Below are 16,068 nucleotides of genomic sequence, written 5' to 3'. Positions count from 1 at the left end.
AACCACTTGCTAGAAGTTTAAACTTCCAATGGGGCCTCTAAGGCAATCAGAAAGCCAGAGCAGGAACCACTGATTTTGTGAGCTGTATAGGCTGTACTGAAGACATGGCTTCATAGGCCCATTAGAGGAAATCCAGGTGATTGCAGGGCTAGACTAATATGTACTGCCCCTGGTTAATGCCTGGCTTGGAAAGGATGTGGATGGGGGGGAGTGGTGGTGGTTAGCATGGTGGTGGGTGTTGATTGGTGCAGGTGGTGTGAAGAAAATGCAGCCCTTTATTCCTTCCCCTGAGAGGATTCTGTTTCATTAAAACACTTTCAGGGTTACAGACAATTGGACTGGCACGTTTGGCTAATATGATCCCTTAACTCTCTCTTGCAGAGAACAGAAGAAGATTGGGAACTGCAAGTTCCACTTCCAGCTGACAGACAGTGGTATTGAGTTCAGTGACCTCATCATCAGGGAAAACCAAGGCTATCCAGTTGGCTCATCCGCACTAAATATCCTGTGCAAACTTACACAGGGATATTATTGGCTGCCCCGACCCCACCTCCAGTTAACCACCCCGCCACACGCCCTCATGTCTTTGCAGATCAAATGACTTCAGCAGCAAGAAATAAAAGGGCATAATGCAGATTATAACCAGCACAGGCTCACAAATCTACATTGGAGTCACTGCCACAGCTGGGAAATGTTTCCCAAATCATCATGCTTTTCACCATTTGTTTCATTTTACTTTACTTACTGTCTGCATTGACAGATGAAGCATGTTTGCAGGGTGCATTGACATTGCAGTCTGCACCACAGGTTTTAATAGATCAGCTGACTTTTCAGTAGCCAAGTTCAAAATGCTGCACCTGCTGCATTATCTCAGCCACTGCTGATGAAGCAATTCTGCATCAAACTTTTGCCCGAGTTAGCACTTCCTGAACACCATTCTTTTAACCCGCTCAGTGCTGTATTTTTGAAACAACACTTAATTATGTTTATTTAGGAATTGATTAATAAAATGCTGCCAATTAAACAATGTTCCATTTCACTGTACACTTTGTCTTTTCATATTATTCAGAATATGGAAATTATGGGGGCTGATTTTAGTTGTCTCTGCCTGTTTTCAGTCAGAGGTGGAGTGTACCGGATCAATTCTGCCTGATTTCTGCCTGTTTTATGTTACGTTTAACTTTGTTTGGGTCTGGGGTGGGAAACTCCCCTCTGATATTGCTGGTAACTTCATTATCTTATTGAAAGGGGGAGGAAAAGCCTCTGCTGCATTCTGTGGTCTGCAGGTACAATATCACAGCATGCATGTCATTCTGTCATTCTGTATTGCTGGGACTGACCTTCTGGTGAGAGGTCATAGAAGGAAGACTGAATTTAGAAGGTAAAGCAATCTTTTGGCCATGGGATTTAATTCCCTGCTGGAACTTTCTCTTTCTCAGGTCTTTGTGTGAATTCTCATTAATTATTTGTGTGATCCTGGTCTTTTTACCATGACCCTGATGCCCCAGGCCTAATGGGTCTCCCATGCCCTCCTGGAAGCAACTGGAGCGAGTGTTGAAATTGCCTCCCTTTGACAGATACTGCACTGAATGCAAATGGCATGAGGCCACTCCGTGGTGACTTGGTTACAATATTCAAAAGCTTAACACGCCATTATGCTTGATGGTTCTCTGGAATTAGCTCAAGAGCACCTCCTACAAAATGTATCACTAAAAAAGATATGTAAGGATGATAAACAAGCCAGCATTGCCTCATTGGTGGCAGCTCCTAAAATGCCACCAACCTTTTATCTGTAGGCCTGGTGCACACGCCTGTTAATGACTGTGGGATATTCTTAGAGCTTAAGTTAGGGGAGAGACAGCTGTAAACCCATGCCATTTACTATTAAGACTACCAACAGAATACTGGCAGATTGGAAGGACAATAATGATTAGCTTTCCTATGGCCATGCTACAGTAAGGAAAGGGAGCTGTATAGTGGCACACAGGTCAACCCGCTTTGCAAAGTGCAGCACAACCTCAACTCCAGTCAAACAGAGGACTGTGCCATTGACTATCTACAGGTTTGTGTCCCCATCTAGGATTATATTTTACTTCATTTTTGCCTGGCATTTTTTACTTCTCCTGCCCTTTCAGTCTTGGCAAAAGCTGCTGATGAGTAGAGGTGCCTTTTAAGGCTCTCTAAAAATGTTCTGAAATTATGTTCTCCCATTGTGACACTCCCCTTTAATTGTTTGCGTCCCCTTAAATTTGATTTGCATGCAACTTCCTTTCCCACTGCTGGTGTCATTCTTAGTTCAATCCCAACCTGCACCAAGTACTGTGAGTATGCATCAAAAACCAGATCTGAGAAGTGAATATTATTTACATCAATATTTTCAAGTGGTCTTTGCACCAGTTCTGAATTGGCTTAGACCCAAGATAAGAAACACCCCCACACCATCGGGATATGGTTTTTGAGGAATCTGTATTTCAAAGAAACAGGGAGGTCACTTTTAACCACTGTCTCATTCCAGCAGGTGGGAATAGTGCAGGAGAATGGCTAGAATCAAGGGAGAGTGGACATATGCTGAATGATGTCACATTGGCTTTGCCAACTCTTTAAGCTCACTAGACTCCTGCTACAGGCAGGTAAAGATTTATCAATAATTAAATGCTGAGGTCTGTAGTAATTATAATTTGGGGAAATGTTGGACTGTAGCTTTAAGAATAATCCAGTGTTGTAAGATCACATGATCTGTGTAAACCAATGTGTTAGCAGTCTGGGGAACCTCAAGGAGAGGGTTCTTCTTTAGTTATGGAGTTTGATGCACATGTGCATTTGCTACTGCTGTCTTATAAATAAAGCCAAATGTTTCCATTAAGAAAAATTGTCTGAAGATCAACTCTATAACAAAGTGGCTACGAGGCTAAATCAGATTTGGTGCTGTTCCTTGCCCAGCGATTGTGAGTACCTAAGTCTGTTAAAAATAACAGAAGATATACTCATCTGAAATGTCACAGTTTGACAGAATCGATCCCTTTAAGCCAACCACAGATGATTGGCCTCTGTATATAGAACGTTCTTCTTTCAAGCCGACAAAATCATGGGGGAAGAAAAGAGGAGAGCGATCTTCCTGAGCACTTGTGGAAGCAAAACCGACAGTTTGATTCAAATCTTGACAGCCCCCCCATGCCCCTGATTTGAAGACTTCTAGTAAATTAGTAGATCTCATTAAGGGGCATTTTCAACCCAAGCCCTCAGTCACAATGCAGAGGTTCAGGTTCAATTCATGAAGTAGAGCCTCAAGTGAGACAACTGCTACCTACGTGGTGAAATTAAAACAACCGAATATTGTGATTTCAGTGAAACCCTGAATGACATGCTCAGAGATCGTTTAGTATGTGGTGTGCAGGAAGACACGATTCAGCGAAGATTGCTAGCTGAAGTGAATCTTGATTTTAAGAAAGGGTTAGAAATAGTGCGAGCAATAGGAAGCACTATAAGGGATTCACAAGCAATTCAAGGGCTGCAAAATGGTGTCATTCTCCTAGTTGGGTGGGAACAGTCAGCCGAAAGTCGTGTGAAAAGCCGAGACTCCGCCATGAAGCAGGAAACAGCCCCAAAAAATGAGAGGAAACAGCTTAGCAACTAAATCGAAAAGTAACTTTCAGTGTTGTAGAAGCAAACAGTCTTCTAGCAATTGGCAATTTTCAAAAAGTAGAATGTTAATTTTGTCACATAAGTGGACACAATGAGACAGTGCAACAGGTAAACAGGTGAAAGTAAAATACTGTGGATGCTGGAAATCTAGAACAAAAACAAAAATACCTGGAAAAACTCAGCAGGTCTGACAGCATCTGCGGAGAGGGATACAGTTGACATTTCGAGTCCATATGACCCTTCATCAGAACTAAAAAAATATAGAAATGAGATGAAATATAAGCTGGTAGAGGGGGTGGGTGCGACAGGCAGAGCTCAATAGGGGGCCAGTGATAGGTGAAGGCAATAAACAGGCTTAAACAGGCTTCTAAACAACAAACAAAGTCCAATGAAGGGTATGGTGTACACTTTTGAAAGTGCCTGAAACAACAAATTCTGACATTTATTCATTATTCAACATGAAAGTTGGGAAGGTAGAGCCAATATTTGTTACAGTGCAAGTTAATGGCAAACCATTAAAAATGGAAGTGGACATGGGTGCTTCTCCAACTGTAATAGGAGAACACACTTTCAGATATTTAAATTAAGGTGATCAGCAAATAAAATTGGAACAAACACCAGCAAAGTTGAAAAGGTACACAAGCAAAAAAATCCAAGAAATCCAAGTAAAAAGTATCACCAGAGCAACTGTTAATTAAAGAAACCAGTTGGCACAGCTACCAGTGACAGTGGTGGAAGGTGAAAGGCCAAGCCTTCTAGGGCGTGATTGGTTAAAGGAGATTAAATTAAACTCCAGTTGAGAGCAGGTGAACTACCAGGGCTGCTAAAAGAATATGACACCGTCTTCGAGGATGATCTGGGAAAAATCCAAGGCCTGCAGGCCAAGATATACGTGGATCAAAAAGCAACCCCTCACTTCTTGAAAGCAAGACCAGTACCATACGCCCTGAGAGAGAAGGTTGACACTGAGTTGAACCAGCCAGAGAGGCTGGGTGTCATCAAAGTGGGTCAGTTCTCAGAATGGTCAGTACCCATATTCCCTGTCCTTAAACAGACCAGTCAGTCTGGATCTGTGAGGACTATAAACTAACAGTCAACAGAGCAGCCAAACTGGATGGGTACCCTATTATTTATCCACAGTTCTAACCCCTGTGCATCCACTGCTGAGAAAAAAAAAACAGTATTGGTTTTGGGAGGCACCCCAAAAAGAAGCCTTTATGAAAGTAAAACATGTCTTACACTCTTCCAATTTGTTAGCACATTATGACTAGATGAAGGAATTGGTGCTAACCTGCGATGCGTCCCCCTATGGAGTGGGAGTGGTACTATCTCATAAAATGGATGATAGCACAGGGAAACCAATAGGCTATGTATACAGGACACTTACCACAGCTGAAAGAGGTATTTTCAGATCAAAAAGGAAGGTCTGTCGATTATTTTTGGTGTAGAAAAGTTCTATCAGTACGCGCACAGAGACATTTATCAGACAAACCACTTTAGGGTCTGCTCAGCGAGGAAAAGGCCAAACTTCCTATAGCCGCTGCAAGAATACAAAGATGGGCCTTAATTCTGGCAGCATATGAATACACTTTTGTACATAGTCCAGGGATTCATATAGTAAATGCCGATGACCTGAGTCACCTTCCTTTACAAGAGAATGTTGAACATGTCCCAGTTCCGCAGGAACTCATCTTAGTGATGAATTTTCTTGATTCCTCGCCAGTCTGTGCCAGACGTATAAGAAACTGAACAAATCGTGATCCAGTCCTGTCTCAAGTGAGAGACCAAGTGTTACATGATTGGTCCCAGGAACCAGCCTCTGATGAACTGAAACCGTTCTTCAACTGAAGACAGGAGATGAGCAGTCAAGATAGTATTTTATTATGGGGTGCACGGGTAGTAGTTCATCTGCAGGGAAGGAAACAATTTTTAGTAGATCTACACAGTGCTCATCCAGGGCTCTCCTGAATGAAGACCTTAACACGCAGTTATTTAGAGTGGCCGGGGATGGATGGTAATATTGAAAATGTGGTAAAACACTGTGTGCAATGTCATCAGCTACAAAAGTTGCTGGTGGCAACCCCATTACACCCATGGGAGTGGCCTGGGTATGTTTACACATTGACTACATCAGTTCTTTCCTTGGAACTATGTTTCTACTGATTATAGGTGCTCATTCCGAGTGGTTAAACATTTATGAGGTAAAGTCACCAACCTTGGGTGCTACCACAGAAAATCTACACCAGTGCTTTGCCATCCACGTATTGCCAGAGGTAGTCATCTTGGATAATGGAACTGCATTTATGAGTGCTTAGTTCCAACGATTTATCAGCCTCAACAGTATCAACCATGCGAAGACTGCACTGTACCTTCCATCATCCAACATGCTGGTGAAAAGGGCAGTACAAATATTTAGGGTGGGAATGAAAAGGTTAACAGGTGCTTTGCTAGAGACTAAACTTGCTCGTTTTCTATTTCACTACAGAACAACGCCCCACACTATGACAGGAGCAACATCTGCCGAACTACTGATGAGGCCGCCATCTTCAAACAAGACTGAGTCTCATAATTCCCAATTTGGAGGGGAAGGTGGAGAAAATTCAAGGGAACCAAAAAAACGACTCATGATTTGCATAGTTGTGAGCGACAATTTACTGTTGGAGAAGCAGTATATGTAAAGAATTTCAGTGGAGGATCGAAGTGGTTACCTGGTAAAGTAAGTTCAGTGATCGGACCATTATCATACCACATGGAAGTAGAGGGCTGGATCACCTTAAACATGTGGATCAGTTAAGAAAAATTGAGGTACCACAACAAGTTATTGTTCCACCTGTAACCATTATGGACTATTGGTTCCTGTTGAAGATGCTCAACCAAGGGCAGACATGCCTGATGTCTGAATCAGAGTGGGAGACACTGAAATGCATGTGCCTGATGTTAATGTGGTTCCAGAGAATGTGTTTCCTGCAAAATAATCTAAAGTTGTGGAGCGGCGACGTTCCACAAGGATCAGGAAACCACCTGAAAGACTGAACTTGTAATTTCATGACCTTTGTCAATATTTCAATGTCATGAGGTAAATATCCTTGTAATACAAAATGTACAGAAAAGTTAAAGGGGAGGAATGTAGTAATTAAAGATTTGGAAATGTTGGACTTTAATAATAATCCTGTGTTGTAAGATCACATGACCTGTGTAAACCAATGTGTTAGCAGCGCAGGGAACCTCTACAGGGAGTTCTTCTTTAGTCATGGGGTTTGGTGCACATGTGCGGTTGTTACTGCTGTCTTGTAAATAAAGCCAAATATTTCCAGTAAGAAAAGTTGTCTGAAGATCAACCCTATAACAGGGTCCAATGACATTAATTGTACCCCAGCTCAATCTTAACTGCCAATAACAGCAGTGACATCTAGTGAGGGGCTTATCAAGGTAAAGGTGGCGTGCAGCTGATCTGTGACCAGAAGATGCCTGGAGAAGTGCAATTGTTTTAACATTTTGAAGGATTGGAATCATATGTAGGCTGGACCAAGTAGGACCAACAACGCCCACGACTTTAAGGAAAATAACGAATTAGATTTTTGCAGCAATCTGGAAGCTTTCATATGTTTTGCTTTTTTAACTCATTTTTTTCTCATTGTCTGAATAATGCAGCACTCATTGTTTCCATTTTCAGGGGTATGGCAGGCTCTAATCACTGTTTTTCTGTTAACTTATCTTCCCTTTACCCTCCTCAAACTTGACGTTGCCTGCACAAAAGGGTTTGGCCCTTCACCCTTGGCTTTTCAGTTTAAGGACAATGCAATAACGTTTTCACAACACATTGAATTGTTTCGCGAGAATTTATGCTGCTGCAGCTCAGTTTTGTAAACACAATAATAAAAATGGCAAAACATAAAGACAGTACTTCAAATATTGTAGCATACACTGGTGGCTCGGTTGCTAAATGCATTTCTCAGTGAGTAGCTGATGTTTTCAAACAAAGAATGTTCCAATTTTGATCTCTACTATTTGCTAAGTTGGCTGATCTCCATCATAAGAACCGTAGTATGGCTATTCAGCCCCATGAGCACGTTTCAGCGTTTAATTAGATTGTGAGTCATGTGTTTCAACTTAATTTACCGCTCTTTAATCACATTCCCTGACACCCTTGCCTAATTAAAAAGCTGTTGATATCAGTCTTGAAAGTTTCAATTGATCTAGCATCCACGGCATTTTTGGAGAGAGTTCCACTGGTCAATGTTGAAAAAGCTTCCTGATTGCTTAAGATTGTTTCCTCTTGTTCTGTATTACCCCACAAGAGAAAATAGCTTCCCTACATCTACCCTATTTAACCATTTCGTAATTTTAAACGGCTAGGGTAGAATATTGAGCTCGGCGGGTGGGCCGGCGCACGCCTGACCCAGCCGAGTGTAAAATGACGTGTGATGATGTTGGGCGACCGTCCCGACATTATTGCGTAGTCCCATGATATTTCGTTCAGTGGGCGCGCACTGGAGTCGGCAGCGCGCCTGTCGACAATTAAAAAGCCGATTAAGACCATTAAGAAGGCCATTACCTTCAAATTTACGCTGTCCGTCCAACCTTACATTTGGTGGGCAGGCAAAAACTCCAAGTGGCCTTTGCACTTTTTTAGGAAACTTCATCCACGGGCAGGATGAGGTTTCCTAAAGCAAGTAAAATTAAAATTAAAATTTCACACTTGAATTAAAAACATGTCCCCGCTCTTGCGACAGAGTCACATGAGGGGACGTGTTTTATGACATGTTTATTCTGCTCTTTTTTTTTTAAACAGCGCTTCATCTCCCTGAGGCAGCACTGTGGCTCAGGGAGATTGAAGCGCTCTTTCGTGTGCAGGCATGAAGTTTACGTTAAGCCTGCTCGCCTTCCTCTCCCTGCTCGCACAGGCAGCGCTCAGCTTAATTGGTCTGCCCACTTAAAATCACGGTGTGGTGCCGATCGCAGGCGGCGGTTGGCTTCCCGCCTGGTCCTGCTCGCCCCAGCCGAGCACCCCCTGCCGAGGGCAAAATTCTGCCCCTAATTTAGATTGCTTCTCAACCTTCTAAATTCAATGGAATATTAGCCAAGTGCATGCTATTAGCCCTCATGGTTGTTGAGAAATCTGTGGAATCTACCTTAGTCGCATCTGCCATTTGTTGTGCAGCGTGGTGTGTTCACATATACTGCATGTTAGATCTGAATGTTAGAGTACAAGACAGATATTGTAAATTGTTTTATCTTTCAGGCTTTGTATAGGAAAGTTTATTTTTGTTTGTTCAAAACCAGTGGAACCTGGTAGCTCTTAGCAAGTGGCTTCAATCTCAAACATTGTCTAATTTAAACTGAAAGCTATTGGTCCCTAACCGGGGGAACTTGGGGGTCTGGTGCCTGGTCATAAAAGATCTTTCACAGCCACCCAAACAGGCAGGTGGGGCCTTGGTTTAATGTCTCACCCAAAAGATTACACCTCTGACAGTGCAGTGCTTCTTCAGTGCTGCACTGGAGTGTTAGCCTTGATGTTTGTGCTCAAGCCCCGAAGTGCGACTTGAACTTGGAACCTTGTGATTCAGAGGCAGGAATGATACCAACTGCATGTGGTGAAAAGCTTATGGCCTAGTAGATATTCTAGGGGCACATCAATTGAAGTCCATCGGGATGAACCCTTTAGCCCTACCTTTGAACCAATTACCATCCCATGTCACAAGCTTTCAATCCCTTTCACTTTAATGTTTGCTAATAAACTCCTGTGCAGAATCTTATCAAATGCCCTCTGAAAGTTCATATAGTCAACATCCAAGGATAAAACCATGTTAGTAACCGGCTCAAAAAAATTCAACTAGACATTATGTACTCTTTGCAAATACATACAAACTGTTCTTGATCAGCTCAAACTTGTCCAAATGCTCAGTCTGATGATAAATTCTCATAATGTTTTTATAACTGATGTTAAATTGAGAGATTGGTAGTTTCTTGTTTTCTCCCTCCCTCCTTTCTTAAATAATGAAGTGACATTTGGAATCTCCCAACCCATAGGGGGCAGTGCCATTAATGGTACTTTGACAGGTTAGGGAGGAAGAATAAATCAGCTAAGATTCATGGCTTTGATTGTAATCCAATGGCCTCTACTGAGATGTTGTGTGTGAGTATCGGCAAAAGGCAGAATGCATTGGACACTGATCCTATCCTCAGTGAACTAGATTGCCGATAGATTGCTTTAGCATACTTGTGGAAAATGGCCACATCCAAGATACCAGGGAATGGTTGACTCCCACAGAACTGTGACTTTGTATGATCCAGTGCATCCAAGAAAAAGAGAGCATGGATCTGCCATCCCTTCGCCATTGCCTTATTTCACCTTCCTTTCCATCAGTTAGTGCTTTCCTGGGTCACAGCCAACTGTCTATTCAGACAAATCTTGAATAGTATTGGTAACCATTGTGAGAATTTGAGTTATTCATGGCCTTGCCTGTCGTCTCCTGCCGCACCATTGGCAGCCCACTCTTCCACTGTGTTCATTGGCTTGCCATTGTTTCCATTTATTGCTCAAACTGTTTCCTCCTTGCAGCGAGGGAATTTTCAGCCTTTTACTGGCCATTCCTCCAAGAGGGCTTATTGGATTTGACCTCTCCCCTGCTGAGTCTGTTTTTCATTCCCTTTCGTTTCTCATACTGAGCCAGCCATCCTCCCCCATCCCTATTGAGTCTGTGTGCCAGCCCAATTTCTATCCTACAAGATTATTTATCGGTTTTGACCAACCACTTCACCATTCCAACCCTATCCTCTGTCACCTCTGCCACATCCTCAGTCTTCTATCCTTTTATCCCATCTTCCTTCTTTCTCACTCTGCTCCTTTCCCTCCTCATTTCTCTTCCTCTCCCCTATCCTTCCCATCCTCTCTTTCATTCTGTCACCTTTCTTTCCTCTATTTTCATCTTGTCCTGCTCTCCATTTTTCTTCCCTTTCTCCTCATTCTTGCCTCTCCTCTAACCCTCTACCTTCCATTCCCTCCCATCTCACTCCTCTCCCCCCATCATGGTACAATGAACTTGCGAACCCTGCTTGACCTGAATAATGCACCATATCTTGACCCCCTGTGTGCCATGACAAATTGTTTGGTTATAAAACCAGTGTCTCGCTCAGTAGTTACTGCACAATAGAAATATAATGGCAATGAACTTGTTTGAAGAGCACAAAGACATTCCTACTATGGTTCCTATTAATATTTTCTGTGGTACACTGTCCCTAATTTACAAATTAACCAACAACTTTAAAACAGATCATTCATCCAATTGTTGTGGATCTTTCTGTGAGCAGATTGGCTGCCACATTGGCTTTTTTTACAACAGTAACTGCACTTCAAAGTGTTCTCATCATTTGTGCAGCACTTTGTGATGTTCTAAGAATGTGAAAGGTTCTCGATAAATACAAATTCTTTCTTTCCTGCTTTTTTTCTATACACAGAACATTTAGGAGACCTTGGAGTTAATTTTCAATTTCATCACTTGACCAGTAATATTGGATTGTCTGCTGGTTGTAAAAGTCATCCAATTTTTGCCCCATTGATTTCAAGAGAAATTATAAATGACCCCCTTCTTTAAAGATACTGCTGGAAAGTAAACAAAAGTATGTTACAGAAAAGGTATATTAGAAAGATATATTAAAAAGGCCATTTAATATGTATGCTTTACATGAGAGAGCTGAAAATGACTTCAGGAAATACCAGTTGTTGCAGCAGGTCAGGACACTCGTGTCTAAAAGCAGATATAAGTAACAGCATATCTGCTGTTTTTTAAACATATGCTTAGTATGCAGCTGTCTTAATATAGTTTGCTACGATCCTTCAGTTAAGGTCACTTATATTTCTATAAGTTGAGGTTTCTAAACTGGTTCTGGAACTAGAAATATTGCTCTGAGAGGCAAACTTAACTTTTAAAACTGTACAGGAAAACATTGGGGCCATTTATCTGGTTGGATGCACGTTGAATTGGCATTGGGTGGTGGATGCTTGCCACAGTGGTTGCACCACCTGCGAGATGGCCTAAGGTCTGCCCCATTTTCATGGTAGGGCCCCATCTGCATCATCTTGATGACCTTCAAGCGCTGCATGAAAGCTCACCGATGGCTGGGGAATGGGAAATCCAGCTGCTCCTAAACACAGCTGAGCAAGCCCAAATGTAAAAAAAGGGATGGAATGGGAAGCAATTGTAGAGAGGGTATTGAACAGAATAACAAAATGTGGCAAGTTATTTTACAATAAGGTATTGCTGAACCATGTTTAGAATCAGATAGGAAGTTTTTTTTTTGAGTCATGTGGAGCTGGTTGCCCATTTTGAGGCCACTCAAAAAATTAAGTCTACCAGACCTCTGGAGGCCAAAAGGTGGGAGATTTAAAAAAAAAGTTATATATCTTCCATCTCATTTTTAACATAAGGTTAAGGCTTTAGGCATTGAGCGGGATATTTTGGAGGTGGCGGGGTCCCACCACTGGAGCTGAAAGCATGGAACAACTCCAGTTCAGAGGTGGCTGGACTGGGGCCACATTTTACAGGTGGTGGCCAATGAATTGACCACCACCTGGGCTGCAGCCCAATTCAAGATAGCGCCTGGACACAAGAGCTGCCTGCCTAATCAGAGAGCTGGCTGCTCAGCAGCACCACCACAAGGGTAAATGGTAAGGATATGACTGAGGTGACACAGTACCAATACTGCGGGGGTGGTCATTGCTGCTCAGGTGCCCCTTCATGGGCCAAAGCATATCCAAAAAGGTGAGTGCCCCCACAGACCCATTGGAACACCATCAGGCTTAACCTTGCTGTCTACAACATGTTGGAGGGCTCCCTCCTGCTGCAGTTAAAATGCCAGCAGAGGTGAAAAGAGGCCCTTGATTGGTCACTTAAATGGCTCAAATAGGCACCAGGTGCCCAGGCCCCCTACCTCTGTTGACAAAATTGCATAGTGGCAGGAGGGCATTAGGCAAACCACCCAATGCCTTCCCATGCCATTTTGTCACCCTTCCTGCCTCTGACGCTGTCATCAACGACTTGGAAAATCCTGGCTATTATGTTCATTTTTTCAGGTATTGTTTCAGTTCTTCATCTCTCAGCCAAGAATTAGCTGTATTTTTAGACCAATCACCAATACAGTTACAATATTCCAACTCCTTATTGGAATGACATATAACCATGGACCTCAGGTGAGGACAAGTGACACCCTCAGTGGTTTAGTAACCTGCTGAAAGTCGCTGACTAGATTTGTAAATGATGACTGCATGGCTGTGCAGTGAATAAACATTCAGAACCCAAACTTAGAAATCATTGTTGGCATCACAGAATAAACACAATGGCCCAGATCTTGTGGCAGTACTGACACTGAAACAGTGTTTGTTGTCATTACTCCACTTAAACTGACAGCAACTTGGGAGTTGTACAGTTAAACGTGGAAATTCAGAAGTTGCCTTCAGTGAGTCTATGCTTCTCTTTAAGGCTGGCTCTTGATGCCCTTGCAGAATACAATCACTGACCTGATGAGAAACTGCCATGTTACACTATTGGCCTTGCTGAAAACTCCCTTGACAAAGTTGCACATTGTTGAATGAGGTAAAACTGGATTTTTTTAGGGGTGAAGTAAGTTCTTAATTACTGTTGAAAACTTCTCAGGTCCTGAAAATCAACTTTTATATTTGTAGATTGTCAAATTTATCCGTCATGGTAAAAAAAGGTTTCCACATATTTCTAAATTTTTTTTTAAAGTTCATTTGTAGTATTTCATCTTCTAATTTATCCCATGGGGCTGAATTTTGAGGTTGGCGGGCGGGTGCGGTCAATGGGACCGAGAGCAGCTGGGAAATGTCCAGCCGCTTATGACCGGCCCCCGATGGCGAGTTTACGCTGGCTGGCCAATTAATACCCACCCAGCGTGAAACTCACTGGTCAGGAAGGGCAGAGTGGGGGAGGGGCCTGTCGGCTGCTGGGTCCAATGGTGGCCTGGCGGCCATTTAAAAATGGCCCAGGCAGCCCCAGGAAGGCTGCCACAGAAAGACATCTGTTCTGCTTTGCCTTGATGGAGTCAAGTGTGGCTGGAGACATCTGGTGGGAGAACAGGTCGGGTGGGTACTTGATCCGCCTCTTTTTGGATGAATGCCTCTCAGTCCTCCTGGAGGGGTTGGCTGCCAGGAGGGACACCCTTATCCCCAGAGATGGGAGGAGGAGGCCACCGTACCTCACCAAGAGGTCAGGGGAGGAGGGGCAGCACTGGTAAGCAGTCATGATGTGTTGCACTTGGAGAGAAAAACAGAGTTAACGTTTTAAGTCTGATACAGACTTGAAAGGTTAACTCTGTTTTTCTCCCCAAGACACCAAAGTCAGCAGGTTGCCTCCAATGCCAGTGCCAGCGGAGTAGGGCACCAAAACATAGCACTCCCAAAAGGAGTGAGCATGACCATGAGCATGAGAGGGACTGTTCACAGGTGATTTTCTTTTCATCTGTGTTTGGCTTATATGTCTGCTGGTGTGGACACCAACACCAGTAATTGTAATGTCATAATGATTTCAATGTGACTGTAGCATCAAATTTGCTTTGGTTCTGATGGCCTGAGTATGCTTCACGTTTTTTCTTACTGGTGCAGGGTACGCCAATATGTAATGCTGGACGTGAGTGGCTGGATACTTTATTACACAGACATTGAATGGTCTTTGGGTTGAACTGAAAGGGTCATTTCAGACATCTGGGATGGAGGCGGCAGCCCTGGCATGAAGTGGAAGCAGATCTTTGGTAGCCCAGCTGGAGGTGCATTGGATCAACATGTCCCTGGTTCACCTGCCTCCCTGGAGGTTACCGAGGTCTGCCTCCATGCCCTCAGCGTTCTCCTTACCGTGCTCCTCTTCTGACTCACTACTGGATTCATCCTCTGTGGCCTGTGCAGCTGCATCACGATTCTCTTCCTCCAGTGGATCCCCCCTTGCCAGTGCCAGATTGTGGAGAGCATAGCATGCAACTGCTATCAGGGACACCCGCTCTGTGGGATTTTGGAGTGCACCAACTGAACAGTCCAGGCATTGAAAGCATATCTTCAGAAGACCTATGGTCCTTTCAATCACGCCCTTATGGAGGCGTGGCTTCTATTGTACTGCTGCTCTGCCTCTGTTCTTGGGCGGAGAGGCGTCATGAGCCACCTTTTCAACAAATAGCCCTTGTCATCCAGCAGCCATCCATCCGGTTGGGCTGGAGCACTGAAGAGCCTCGGAACCTGGGAATGTCTCAGGATATAAGCGTCATGGGAGCTGCCAGGGTACCTTGCACAGATTTGCAGAATCTGTTCATGGAGTGGAATCTATTCCTGTTGATGAAGGCACCGGGCTCACCCTCTGGCGTTTTGGTGGTCACATGTCTGCAGTTGATTGCATCCTGGAAGCGGGGGAACCCAGTAATTGCTGCAAAGCCTCTAGCTTGCTCAGCCTGGCTGGCCTCGTCTGTATGGTCAGTACCCACTTGAACATAGCTTCTGTCACCAGTTTGATGCAACTGTGGACAGCTGATTGGGAGACTCCACAAAGATCCCCCACTGACCCCTGGAAAGAGCCAGAGGCATAGAAGTTGAAGGCCACTGTGACCTTCAGAGCCACTGGCATGGGGTGTTCATCCACACGGTCGGAGCTGATCTCAGGCCAAATCATCTGACAAATGGAGGTCATTGTCACCCTTGTGGAAGGAGGCGGAGTCTCCTTCAGCATTGCACCTCAGACATATTGAGGTAACTGCATCACCACCTGTAAACTCTGGCAGCAGGATAGTGGCGTCTTCTGCAGCCCCTTCTTCCTTGGACTTCCCGCTGGTCCTGCGCCCCTTCTGCCTGCGTCTCTCCTCCCACATGTCTCTCCCCTAGAGGCTGCACTGGGACACATGGCCTCCTCTCCCTTCTGGCCCTCTCTTCCTCCTCAGAGGAGGTGCCACCAGCAGAGACCACAATCCCCATTACCAGGGTAATGGAAGGCTGTCTGATACCTGGAAGAGTCCACACAGTCTAAATCCTCTGGGGGCCTTGGAGCCACCAAGGAGAGCTGAAATGAAGCCTGGAAATGCTAATAATGAAGACCCAAACAGAGATGAAACTGCCAAGTACCAGTAAGTCACCAGTAGCAATTTATGCACCAAAGTCCTCACTACTCACACTGGCAATGCTGCTCACCCCTTTTATCCCACCCGTGGATGAGATTTTTGAAATTGTTGGCTGGCCGCCTGCCCATTCTGCCCATGAGATGAGCGCAAAGTCGCATGGGCAATGAAAAATCACCATCAATTGGCTTATTAATGGCCTTAAGAGGCCTCTTAATTAATGGTGGGCGTGGCTCCGGCACCAGCTCGGGCCCACCGACCGAAATATTGCACAAGTGTGCGATGATGTCGGGGCGCTCACTCTGCCCCATGTGAATG

The sequence above is a fragment of the Carcharodon carcharias genome, chromosome 5 (genome assembly GCF_017639515.1).
Source record: "Carcharodon carcharias isolate sCarCar2 chromosome 5, sCarCar2.pri, whole genome shotgun sequence".
NCBI lineage: Eukaryota > Metazoa > Chordata > Chondrichthyes > Lamniformes > Lamnidae > Carcharodon > Carcharodon carcharias.
The sequence above is the reverse complement of the archived record's forward strand: the minus strand, read 5'-3'. Positions refer to the sequence as shown.